Genomic DNA, 13,907 nt, shown 5'->3' on the forward strand with positions numbered 1-13,907 from the left:
TTGGTTACCCCAGAGTGTGTGTGATGATCTTGATAAAAGTGTCAGAAGATTCATTTGGAAAGGCACAGGTGACACCGGGATGCACTGGGTCAGTTGGAATAAAATAACACAACCTCGCAGACTGGGGGGATTAGGGGTGAGATGCTCTAGGTCTCAGAACACTGTGCTCCTGGGCAAGCTTGTTTGGGAGCTTCTCCAAAACCCAGACAAATTGTGGGTTAATCTCTTCAATGACAGATATCTGAAGGGACAACTCCCTTTTAATGTAAAAGTAACAAGTGGGTCGGTGATCTGGAACGCCGTGGCGAAGGCTATGCAACTCCTGAAAGAGGGCTTCACTCTCAAAATAGGTGACGGGGAATCAAGTTTTTGGTTTGACCCCTGGGTTCTTAAAGAACGCCTGTGTTCGGTTGTGCCGGTAGTAGCAATTCAAGATATAGATATGAAGATTAAGGACGTGTGGATGAACGGTATGTGGAATTTACAATCGCTATATACTCCTCTCCCTGATCATATTATTACTGCTATTGAAGCATTACAGCCCAGACTTGTTTCAAATTTACCGGATGTTTGGACTTGGAGCAACGCGACCTCGGGGGTCTACTCTGTCAAGGACGCCTACAATTGGCTTCGAAAACCTACTCCTTTGCAGGATCATGTTAATTGGCAATGGATTTGGCAACTCCCGGTACCGGCGACTATCCAATTCTTTGTTTGGCAAATTATCCATGATTCAATTCCCGTGCGAGAGGTTCTGCAACACAGACATGTCTGCGCTACTAGTGTTTGCCCGCGGTGTACAAGCACAGCTGAAAGCATTGAACATTGTCTTTTTTCTTGTCCGGCATCTGCTCGTATCTGGCACGCGTGCGGGATCCATGATCTTCACATGCCCCTTCAAGGTACTGATTCCTTTACTTGGTATAGAAACATGGGAAAGAAATATGGAACTCTCTTCTTTGTGACTATTTGGGTGGTTTGGTGTTCGAGGAATGATGTCATCTTCAATAACAGTAATGATAATATTCATACCAGCGTGACAAAAATTTTCTCGCTTCTAAAGTCGTGTGAGGCCGCCTTTTCCTCTCCACCCACGACTTCGAATATCTCTGTCACATCTCGGTCAGTAGTTTGGTCTAGGCCTGTGGAAGGATTCGTTTGTCTTAACGTCGACGGAAGCTTATTGGGTTCTACGAATACAGCGGGTTATGGTGGCCTGTTGCGTGACAATAATGGTGTGTTTTTGTTGGGTTTCTACGGGGCTGTTACTGTTCCTAGCATTTTATTAGCGGAACTCATGGCTATTCTTCATGGTTTGCAAATCTGTTGGGAAAATGGTTACAGAAGAATTACTTGCTTCTCAGACTCGCTCCAGGCAGTCAACTTGATTCGGGATGGTGTCTCTGCCCACCACCGCTTTGCGAATGAAGTAGTTAGTATCCGTCAGCTTCTTGATAGAGACTGGGAGATTGTGGTGAAACACACGCTTCGGGAAGGTAACGCGTGTGCGGATGTTTTGGCCAAGATGGGTGCTCTCTCTGACTCCCCGTTAGTGAGACTCTCGTCCCCTCCTGTTGATCTCGCTATACCTCTTCTCGCTGATGCGCAGGGTGTAGTGTTTTCCCGGGAATAGTCCCCGGTGCTTTGTTTCTTTTTCCTTTTAAGATCAAATTTTCAATTGTCTCATCATCATGTTTATAAAGAGGCTTTATTAAGTATACTATTGGACTTTTCTTTTTACTTTTTCGTTCATATAGAGTAAGAGTTTGTTCTTTTACTTTTCTTTTCATATATAGTAATATTTAGAGTTTGGTTCAGGGGTATGATCAATGTATATATTACCTTGTTAGGTGCAATGCAATCCAGGATGCTCATAATATGGTGATTATTCTTCCGCAATTTTAAAAGATGGGAGCACATTGTGTTTGCAACCTGCATTTAAAATTATATAAGGATGGCTAATAGTAAATAAATAAAATATTAAACATATAACATTAGAACTAGGTTACCTTGTAAACATCTGGTTTGAGTGTAGGAGAGTTTGTGTACTCTATCAAAATAGTACGACAAAAATCGATCCCCGACTCCATATTAGAGAATGTTGCTTTTGGTAATAGAAGATAAGCATAAGTACTTAACATTCTAATTAACTCTACACGATGCTTTGCACACTCTTGACAATTTAACCTGAATAATAAATTGTATGAGTAGAATTTCATGAGTTAACTACATCAAACCCAAAGACCCAAATAAAACATAAACATTAATAATCAATTAAGATATGTACCTATGCCATATTTTTACTTTTTCCATGAAACTAAGCAATTTCTTACAATGCTCCTCATCTGTTGTTGTGCTTTGTTGCGGAACTTTGAACAAACAAACATTTATAAATTCCTAAGACTTCGCAATGTGATTCCTCATAAGTTGTGGGATTTTTATCCACTTTCTCTAACAAAGCTAGCCCATATTTGTTAACTTCATCGACGCGTCCACGGTTCTCTAAACTCATCATGAATTGAACATGGTATACCAATGGATATTTATTGAATTTATCAAGGTAGGGAAGTATTTTATCGTATGATTTCAAACAGAGTTGATATACTTTTAATAACTCATTGAGAATAATTTCACTATACTTGAATTTTTTAGGTTCATATAAACGTAACATGAGAATGCAAAAGCACTTAGAAACATCCATGTCGACATTAACAACCGATGTCAAAATGGGACGAAGGTGTGAGATAAAACGGTTGTGAATGTCTGTCTTTGTGTCACTAATGTTTAATGATTGGAGCTGCTTCAGCAGTTGGTCAGAGTTCTCCATGGATATGTTGATTGAATATTGACCTACCTGCATTAAAGAAGTGACATATATGTAATTATAGTTACACTGCATTACAGAAGTTCTCCACAAAATCAATCTTATCTTTTGATGCAATTTTATAGAAATGTGACTCCAAAATATTTGGAAAGACAACATTTATATATTTTGTGGTTCAAGGAATCAAATATTGAATATATCTACATATAAAAAAAAATTAATGGACCAACATTTTTCTTTAAAAGTTATGTTGTGATCTAGACAATTAGATAACAAATTTGAATTCAAGAATTCCAATTTCATTTTCAGTACAATACACAATTGGTTTTTTATTTATTTATTTATAATAATACACAATTGGTTAGTTAATTAAGAAATCATTTTAATTAAACAACCATTATATCACCCCCAATCTCTCTCAAGGTGCCAAATGATGAGTGTGTGGGTGTCTAAGAAATTTATTCCTTATATTAATTAAATATTAATTGAGAACGAAATGCAAACAAATGGAAACAAAAATACTGTAACAAAGAACAAACATAATCTCATTTGTGCGCAATCCGCTGCCCTCCATGTAACAAAAATTCCCACCCCACATGTACATACATTCTTTTACTATGTATTCAATCAAACAAAAATTCATAATTTCTTCAGTCACCACAACAATCACATAATCATCAAACTCATTTTTAAAAATGAAAACGTGTGGCATTTGGTATGGGGAAGTAATAAACTTGCCCACCATGGTCAAGTTGGATTTTAGCCTTTAATCAAACACAACCATTTATGCTTGTTCTTCATCTATTGTAAATTTTCTTTTTAATTTCAATCTCTTTTAGCTAAATAAAATATATTTATTTAAATGATCTTGAAGTGGTTTTGATTATTTATTACAAATTACAAATTACAAATTACAAATGGGTTGTGTTTATGCTAGTGGGTTGCTGATAGTGGAAGAGAGAAGGAGAAAAAAAAAATCTAAATTTGTGTAATTCCTTGTTTGATCTAAAGGCTAAAATCCAACTTGACCATGGTGAGGAAGTTTATTACTTCCCCATACTATAAATGCCACCCTTCCACCATGCAAGAGAGAACCCTTATTTTCTCAAGTTGTAAGCTTTGGATAGGATTCAATTTGCAGCAGCTTCAGAATATTACTATGAAGGACTTCGGGTTGCAGCGTGATAAGGGAGTTAGTCTGTGAAAGTCTTGCTTTTTACTTTGTAATCTTAGGTGCTCAAGGAATATGGATCTCAGCAGCATTTGTGTCTTGTGCTATCCCTGAGATTGATTTCTTGGACTCGATAGTTAAATCAAAATTGTGTCACTGTCTGAGTTTGTGTGCAGCATACACAAGTTTTACATAACATTTTAATATATATTATTGTTTACAAAAAATTCAATAATTTTTCGACAAAATATCCTTCATAATTTAGATTGTATGTGGTACCCACAACTAATTTATATGACCACCACATGCAAATTTATTTATGTGGATTGTTCTTATCGATTAATACATAAATATCTCAAATTATAAAGGAGTAGAGTATGTCTTACCATAAATAATATTTGTCAGATTATATATGCTTTCCGACCAAATTTCAAATTATTAAAGTCTAATTAGCTGAAAATCGGAAGGTTAATACACAATGAAATCATACTTTTCTTGAGAAAATTAATTAAACTAAATTTTGCTTAATTATATAATATTTTTCTAAAATATATAATTTTAGTTTCTACAAAATTAGCCAGTGTTGTTATAACTTAATTTCTTTTTGTTCGGTGTCAATGAACTCTTTCCTGAGGTAGCAGAATGTTTTGAACATTGACAAAAATAATCAAGAAAAAAAAAAGTAACAACCTTACCCAAATTCATTTTCAGTAACTGTTTTTTAAAGGACGATTTATTATGGGAAATAAATATAAAACAATTTACATTGTTTTCAAAGAATCTCTAATTTATTTTGTAAAAAAAAATCTCTAAGTAATAGTCACTTTTTTATATTTCCTCACAAATAGTCATAGAAGCATTAATTAAATAGTATATTTTCTCTTTTTTAATAAAGTAAGGGTAAAAATTATTTAACTCGTCAATTTTTATTATATCTTAGGTGCAAAACTTTAAAAAGACTAAAATTTTAGAACTGAAGGAGTAATAAATAAGCGAACAATTCTTAGATGGGCACAAACCCAAGAAAAATGCATTTGGGCACACATACATATATATACATAGAAAAAAAAAATTAAATAAAGTAGTCAAATCAACAATTTCTTTTATTTTTTAATTTTAATAAAATATGTGAGTGTGCCTAAGAAATATTGATTAAAGCTTGTGCCTATACTAGAATTTCTCTAAATAAGCAAGAAACGGTCTTCGAGTCAATTTGATGGGTATTATACACCATTTAATATATACAATTTGATGTAAGAAAAATGGTTCGCAAAAACTTACATCAATTTTGATCTGATAGGAAATGTACTAAATTAAGCATTATGCATAAGAGTAACTTTTCAAAAGAAAACTTTTTCTGATGTAAAATGAACTTTGCAACGGATCCCAATTCTCTAACTTTTTGGCACCAAAGTTACCGTAACTTTTAACTCATATGAACCATGAGATCTATCTTATGCTCAACATAGTGCCACATCGTTAACTTTTTCCCAAAAACTGAGACAACGAAAGCCACATGTTGCTTCTTCGCCTCCACTTTCACGCCACCGGCCACCGCTCATCACTAGCTCTAACCACCGCCGTCTCGGTTGACTATAACCGTCGTCTTGACCCGACCATTTGAATTTTTGATTTACGGTGGTTGTAGGCTATGACGGCTAAATATGGAATACAATCAGCTTGTTAAAAGGGGTTTATTTGTTTGTGGCTTGTTAAAACAGAGCATATATGGGTCGGTGATGGTGGAGACACAGGGAGGTAGGTCGGTAAATGTAGTGTGATTTTGGTGGGTGGTGGTGGTAAGGTTCTCTCATGGTAGCTGGCTTGGACGGAGCTGAAGGAAGGAGAAAACGATTTTGTGTATTCCTATTGTTTTCTTAATTTTTAATTAGTTTTAATAATAAATGTTAAAAGCATATGGCACAATGCAAAGCATCAGATTGATCTTACGGTACATAAAAGTTGAAAGTTAGGATAACTTTGCTAGCACAAAGTTAGAGAATATGAATCCACTTTGCAACATACTAGTACTTACTCCCTCCGTCCCAAAAAGAATGACCCATTTTGAATATATGCACTATTCATATATATTGTTTTGACCATATTTTTCTACTAATAAATAAAAATAAATATTAACATATAAGATGTTGTTAGATTCGTCTCGATGAGTATTTTCAAAATATCAATTTTTTATAATTTTTACTATTATACAATTAAAGATATTAGTCGCCAAAGTTATGCATTGGCATGCGTGTTTCGGTCAACTGGGTCATTCTTTTTGGGACGGAGGGAGTAGCATGTACTCCGTTTTGTGTTCATTTTAAATAATGATATTTGTTTTGTCATTAGTTGTTGTTATCAAGGTTGGAGTTTTGGAAGATGTAAAAATCTCTAACTTTCTATCTCTCTCTAAACTCTATTTTTTCTCTCTTAATTACATTAATATTTTTTTTAATGAGGAGATCGAATAAAATTAAGAGAGAAATACAAAGTTAGGAGAGGGAATGAAATAAAAAGGAGAGGATGCAATTGTCAAAATATAATATTAATATACATCCTTTAACTTTCTCTATAAAAGGATATGATGCTAAAAGATTTGCAGCACAAAAGCTATATGCTTGTCTGTACATAGTAAGTATAGCTAGTAAAAACCATAGGTGCTTTTGCTTAGTAACTACTACTTCCTCTAACAAGGAAATCCTCTAGGAGACTATAACTATCTTAATGGTGCGCTTAAACAATGAATTCAAATTTAATAAAAAAAACTTTAATTACAATAATGATATAGCACAATAAAATTGGTATTTTTTTTAAAAAAAACTGATATTTTTTTGTCCGCCCAAGCTAACTTTTTAAAATTTTAGTCTCTTATCTTATTTTTTTTACGATGTGACATATTTATTTATTCCGGGTTCGATTCTTAAAAGGTTAATAGAAAGAAAAAAATGTTTCTCTTTAATTCATTATTATCATACTTTAAGGTAAGTTTTATCTAAATACAAACAAATAATGTCACTTATTTGTTAACAAGGAAGTAATTGTTGTATGTTAGTTCTCAAATTCTTGATTATATGTCACCTTGTTATATATGACTACTAGGAACAGAGCTAGACCGAGGTCCACTATTGAAGATTTTATAGATCGATGATTTGTACCTTATTTTTTATTATTATTGGAGTTTCATGACGCGACATAGAGAGTATCAAATTGATGATACAGTACCTTATTTAAGTTACCGTATCATCAATTTTAATATTACTTTTTTTTGGTATATCAAATTAAATATAATTGATTACTTGTTAGTAACGTATGATACCCAAAGTAGTATCACAATTGAAGCAAAATATGTATGAGTTGCATAAATATTACATTATATTGTATGTACCACTTTTTAGTGATGTATGATATCCAACATGGTATCACCATTGGAGATGCTCTAAAGATATTTCTTTGGGTCATATTTATAAGAAAAAAACACCTCAAATTTTGGTCACTATTATAAGCAAAAATTATCTACATTTAAACTAATTAATGTTGTTATTCCTAAGATACCTTACTTTCCAAAAGGTGCATGTGATTAATTTCCAAGAAAAAAAAAGGCATTTTTTTTTTGGTACAAAAAGAAGGTTTATCTATTTTTTTTGTTACCTAGATGAAATGACAAAGTCATCATAAACTCACACACACAAAGTAGAGTGCCTAGGGATTGAATCCCGGTCATGGATGTTCAGCCTAACAATTTCGATATTTTCTGCCAATTGAGCTAGGACTTCTAGACAAAAATGCTTATTTCTAAAAGGCAATATAGTAATTAAACTTATCCGTATTTTAAATTATCAAGAAAATTAATTATACTTAACTAAATTTTTTAAGCACAACGCATACAATTATTTTTTGCCTATAAATGTGACCTGGGGTTGGGGGAGTATGTTACGGGAACAAATGTGGAAGTATTTTTTATTTTATTTTATAAACAAATACTCATATCATTTCATTATTCACTAAAGGTGTAATACAAAGAGGTAATGTTTTAAAAGTACAGCGACGAGACCAAGAAATGGCCGCCCTTGCAAGGGTGTGAGCTGTAACGCCCCGAAATTTAGAAAGAAGTTATTTAGATATTAATTAATTAATTCCGTTAGAATTGTACGATGAACCAATTAATTAAAGAATATTTTTAGTAGAATAATTAAGTGGAGAAAAAATAGAGATATTTATTTTAGTATAATTTTGGAGAGATATACTTAGAAAATAAAAGTAGAACCAAATTATTGAGAGATGTGATCATAATTTTAAATTGAAACAAATCTCATGAGATATACTCTTTCTTAAGGAAAAAGAAACCTAGACCCTTTCCTTTTATAAATAGGTAAAACATAAGACTAAGAAAGAATTAGGATTGCCACTTTTTCATAAAATTGAAAATAAAAAGTAGAGGGAGTGCTTGGAGGGGAAAGCGGCGAGGGAGAAGGAGGAGGTTTTAACCAACTTATTTAAAGATTCTGATTGTAGATAGCGTTACATATGTGACTTTTTACAACATTTTATGCTTTCGGCAACCCCGGAAAAGCGTTGCTTAAAGTACAAAAACCGTTGCCAAAACCTTTACGCAACGGTTTTGCAGGCGTGGGATATACGGCCGTTGCCTATTCCAAAGGGCAACGGTTTTTTACACTTTAGCAACCGATCCTTGAAACCGTTGCGGTACATATGAGAAGGCAACGGTTTTTGCACTCGTTTCTGGCAACGGTTTTCGACATGCAACAGGATATAAACGTTGCCGAAACCATTTGTAAAGGCAACGGTCATGATTAAGCAACACTCTAAATCCGTTGCCTATAAGTCAAATCCACTAGATTAAAAATTATCACATTTATTTAAAATAAGTATACTAAATTACATGTAAATTGTAATGAGATTCATTTGTATCACTAGATCAAATAATCTACCACACACAAAAGTATATAAAGTAATATTCTATTTAAAGTTTAATATAAAACAAAAAACTCTCATTCCATGTATCGTGACAACATCTTGCCTAAGCAAGTATTACACTAGATTACATGATAAATTTCTACTTCTAATTTTACCGTGATGTATACATTCACGAGCTTTCATTTTTATCACCTAAAGTATAACTATTTTGTATGGAACTCAAACTTGAAGAGTGATATTGCTTTCTCTACTTTACATGACAATATAATGTAGTTTTTCTATCATCCGATGCTTCCTCATATTCAGGCTGCACAATCCAACTGAAGCACTCCTCAACAACATGTGATGAATTTATTAGACCTTCCATGATCATCTGAAGCATGATTAACATATGAAGAAAGTTAAATATCTATGTTAAACTAATAACTGCAACTACACAAACCTATAAAGGCCACTACTACAAAATTGGCATAACACAAATATAGACCCAAATGGAGGCTCAACAATTTGCACAAGAGACTCAATCCTATATTGTGATTATAATTTAAATCCCTACAAATTCAATTCATGAAGTAATAATGAAATTACAACTTGTCTCACAAAGAAAAACCTTCAACACATTAACAAGTAATGATAAAGTAAGCAAGTAAGTAATTAATGATTAAGTAACAAAATTAGTGGTGTACTTTCCACAAATAACGTATCAAAAAGACTAAAATCTAATCTAATCAAGTACAATTCCTCAAGCTTGACCTGACCTGGGGCAGCTCAAAACTGGAAGCACCCCTTTGACTCTTGACACGAGAGTTCATTTTTTTTTTTGCTTCCTTTTTTATTTGTTCTGAAAACATTTAAGCACAAAAAATATTAGAATCCATAACAGCACGAACTAACAACCAAAACTGCAGGAAGATTATGTATTGGCTACCCCTTAACAAAGATGACTTAACAGTTTATCGTACCAACTCTAAGTGTCATTTCCCAAAAGTATCATATATACCAATCTCAACTCAAATTCTAGCGACTTAAGTTCAACAATTGTCTATCATATAAATTTGACAATAATAAACACTCAACTCGTAACAGCAGCTCTGAATTCTTAACACAGCGGTCTTCATTCCACTACTAAATTAACCTTCACAATTAAATATTAACTCACTTAGTTCAAATCTCATTCACTCTAACTCTAACTTAAGGCTTGAGTTTTATTAGGATATGATTTATTACTACTTAATTATTCAAAGTATCAGAACTTTCTAAAATAGCTATAGAAGCAATATATGAACACTAACATCTTTTACATGTTATATAGACACCAACGTCAGTTGTTTAAGGGCACTAGTTAGTTTCCAAACAAAGTGGCTCACCCATTAATTAGTCTACCACAACTAATGTAAAATGAAAACATACTTTTATTCAAAATTAACCCACCGAAAAATAGGAAATAGTCCTCTGACTCCAATTTAAAAGGTTGACCCAAATGCACTTAAGCTTATAACAACACTATTGCTATCAGGTTCTTCTAAATTCCAAATCAAGGTTCTTTTGCACTTAAAGCTTGACTCATATTTCAACTTTACAAGACTAATAGACCATAAGCTAATTACTGTGATGTTAAGTACTCACTAAAAATGCCATCCATTATAAATCTTATAACTAACAAAAAAAACAAGTAAGCTGCACAATTTATTAAGGTTAACAAACAAGAATATAAATTAATACTTCCAAAACAGATCCTAATTATCCTTTGGTTACTACTTCCAAAACAGATCCTGTAATTAAAGGACTAGGATTGTTTCCAACAGCTCTTGTTCTTACAACTCAGATTTTATAGTTGAGAACTCAGTTCAGTGGGTGTATTGACTCTTGACATGAGAGCTCCTTTTTTCTTGTATGCTTACTTTTTCATTTGTTCTGAAAAACATTTAAGCACAAAAAATATTTCAACAATTGTCTATCATATAAATTTGACAATAATAAACACTCAACTAATACCATATCATAAATCCATTGAAGTCATATAGCACACAAAGCTGCAAGAAGCATGAAGGTTCATACTTATTATATATAATAGCACCAAATACCAATTCCACACTCACATATTTCACCAAAACAGGGTAGCATAGTGTCCATATTTCACAAAAAACAATTCCTAGTACCTCTAGTTCAAGTTTACAAATCTTTACTCAGGTGTTTTTATTGGACTTTTAATACAAGGATATAAGTCTATCTATCTGAACGAGAACTTCAGAGAACTATCAGCAGGAGCTATGAATTGATTGGGTCTTAACACACAAGATATGGGCATTTTAAGGTAGAAATTGGGAGGAACTTTAACCAACACAACATGATTTCAAATATACACATCCAAATAGAAAAACCTCAAAAAACATGTCAGTATTATTGTTGATCTAAAAATAGCAATCAAACTGAACATTTACATGTTTCCCTTGAACTTGAACCACACCTAAGCACAATGAATGTGTCCAATGCCAAGCTCATCTTTACACAGACAACTGAGCTGAATTAAATCTCCACTTTGTAGCACCAACATTTTGAGCTGAATTAAACTTTACACACACAAAGAGAGAAGTACACGAGTAGAGAGAGGAGTTTGACATGTGCCCTTGTTAAGATTGAACAGAAACATGTCTTTCTCATAGTTTTCACACATGTTAAGATTGTAAATCATATAATCAATTGTCATCTAGGGAATTTGATTAAAACGTTAGACATGAATTCTACTTAACTGAACAAACCCTAATATTAATTACAGCATTGCCAGAAAATAAAGAAAATAAAATCATATCCTAAGCATTCATAAGATAAAATTGAAAAGAAAAAAAAAATCAAATCTCTAAGCAAAGTTAAAATAAATTGAAAATAAATCCTAATTCTCTCAATCAAATGTTAAATCAGAAAATAGGCAATTACTTGAAACGATGAGAAAGAAAATACCTTCAAATGAGATATTGAGAAGTGTGATTCCTACAAATGAGAAGTGTAAATCTGAAAACAAGAAAGAGAATAAAGCTGATAAATCACAACCAGAGAGCTTCAATTCGATTTCAGAAATCACAACCAGGGTATTTGTGTGACTAGGGTTTAGATTTTCGTTGCAAGGAAAGGTTTGCGAATTGCGATAAGGAAGAAGAATCGATATGGAACAAGAAGAAGGAATCTATGGAAGAAGAGTTTTGCGATAAGGAAGAAGGGATCGATATTGTGACTAGGGTTTTGGGTGTTTTGCGTTTTGGTTTAACTGTTCGCGTGTTTGTGTAGTCTGAGATAGGGGTGGACATCGGTCGGACGTGGGTCGGATTCGGTCCAAAAACCCCAATCCGATCGACAACCGCGGTTGATAAACGGCAGTCCATTTCTGACCATTTTTTGTATCGGTTAAATCGGATGTCGGGTTTCTCGGATGGCGGTTTAGTTGGATCGGTATTTCGGGTTTCAAAAGATGAAGATAAAAGCTCAGATCGATGGTGGCCTGAAAATGGATCTTAAAAAACGAATGTGAGATGAGGGAGATGAGGTTAGGGATGATGAGGTGGCAGATGTGTTTTGATAAAGTCAAAAAAGAAAATAAAGAAAAATGAATAGGTAAGTGAAGTATAGCCGGTGGAAACGTGTGTGATATGTTACTAGACTACTAGATATACTGATGTAAGCCTCTGGTACAACATAGACATAGTAATAATTAATTTTTCACTTTTTTCAATGTTTTTACACTGCTCACAACAACAAAAAAACAGCTTTTCACACAACCCCACACAAATGCAGGCATAATTGTTGATATATTAATATTAGTATGATGGGTCGGTCGGTATAGGTCACCGTTGGGTCCAAAAAATTAAACCGAACCGACCCAGTCATGTCCACATGAAGCCGTCAGATTGGACCGCCTGACCCGCCGGCCCGATTAGACCCACCCGCTACGGTTTTTATTGGGCCGGATATCACGGTTTGGGCTGGTCGAATGATTTTTGTCCACCCCTAGTCTGAGAGTTTATGGGAACCAATTGTCTTTTTTTTTTTTTTAATTAATAAAAGGAAAGCAGGGGTGGAATATATAAACAAAAAAAAATTATGACATTGGGCGACGGTTTAAATCTTTTTAGACAACGGTTTTATAAGGGTGGTTTAAACTAATACAAAACCGTGGACAAAAGGGGTTTAGGCAACGCGTTCTTATGAGTTGTCTGTTGAAGAGGAAAAAGCAACGGTTATATTTCCCCAACGCGTAAAAAACCGTGGCCTAATCCAAACTGGCAACGGCTTTCATAAGGATAGGGAACAAACTGTCGAAACCTGGCAACCCGTGCATAAGTGTTGCCTATGAGACTTTAGGCAACCGTTTTGCAGCCGTTGCCTATTGTTTCGTTGCCAAAGGTCAAAAATGTTGTAGTCCGCTTTTCTTTTGATTTTTTTTTTGACTCAAAATAAGGATATTCATTCATTCCAATAATTGATATAGTACATCACATGCAAATACAAATTCAACATAGCTAAAAACAAAAAGGATGAATCTGCAAACAATCTCACAGCATCCATGTTAATAGCATACAACGGCAATTGCAATATGCCTACAAATAATATAATATGATAAAAGTCACCAGAATGTCCATGCTTCCGGATCTGCAACGATGATGCCCAAATCATTGATCGAATCTGCAATTGATTGAAATCTACCTTTCAATATGAACCAAACGAACACCGCAACAAGACGGGCAAACAAACGCCGTAACAATGACGACCACCAACAAAGCGCCGCACTCAGACGACGAAATCACAAAACAAGAAAAACAAAACTAAAAAACTTAATTTATGTGAAATCACTTATTTAAATGGAAAGAAAATAAAAAAACAACTTAGAGGGGTGATTTTGGGTCAAAAATTGACCCAAAAACCACCCCTCCTTGGTGGATGATGAAGAAGAAAAGCAAAATAGGGTTAGAAGAGAGGGGGAGCGAC

At 33.8% G+C, this 13,907-nt stretch overlaps 1 long non-coding RNA gene across 1 annotated transcript; it reads right to left on the reverse strand.

The window, feature by feature from the left end:
• Positions 1-8,956: 8,956 nt before the first annotated feature.
• LOC123917228 lies at positions 8,957-12,706 on the reverse strand. The gene is made up of 4 exons (XR_006812418.1): positions 11,889-12,706; positions 10,749-10,844; positions 9,689-9,771; positions 8,957-9,303 (listed from the first exon to the last, which is right to left on the reverse strand). It is a non-coding gene; the product is annotated as an uncharacterized LOC123917228 (long non-coding RNA).
• Positions 12,707-13,907: the final 1,201 nt, after the last annotated feature.

Source organism: Trifolium pratense, linkage group LG1 (genome assembly GCF_020283565.1).
Source record: "Trifolium pratense cultivar HEN17-A07 linkage group LG1, ARS_RC_1.1, whole genome shotgun sequence".
Lineage (NCBI taxonomy): Eukaryota > Viridiplantae > Streptophyta > Magnoliopsida > Fabales > Fabaceae > Trifolium > Trifolium pratense.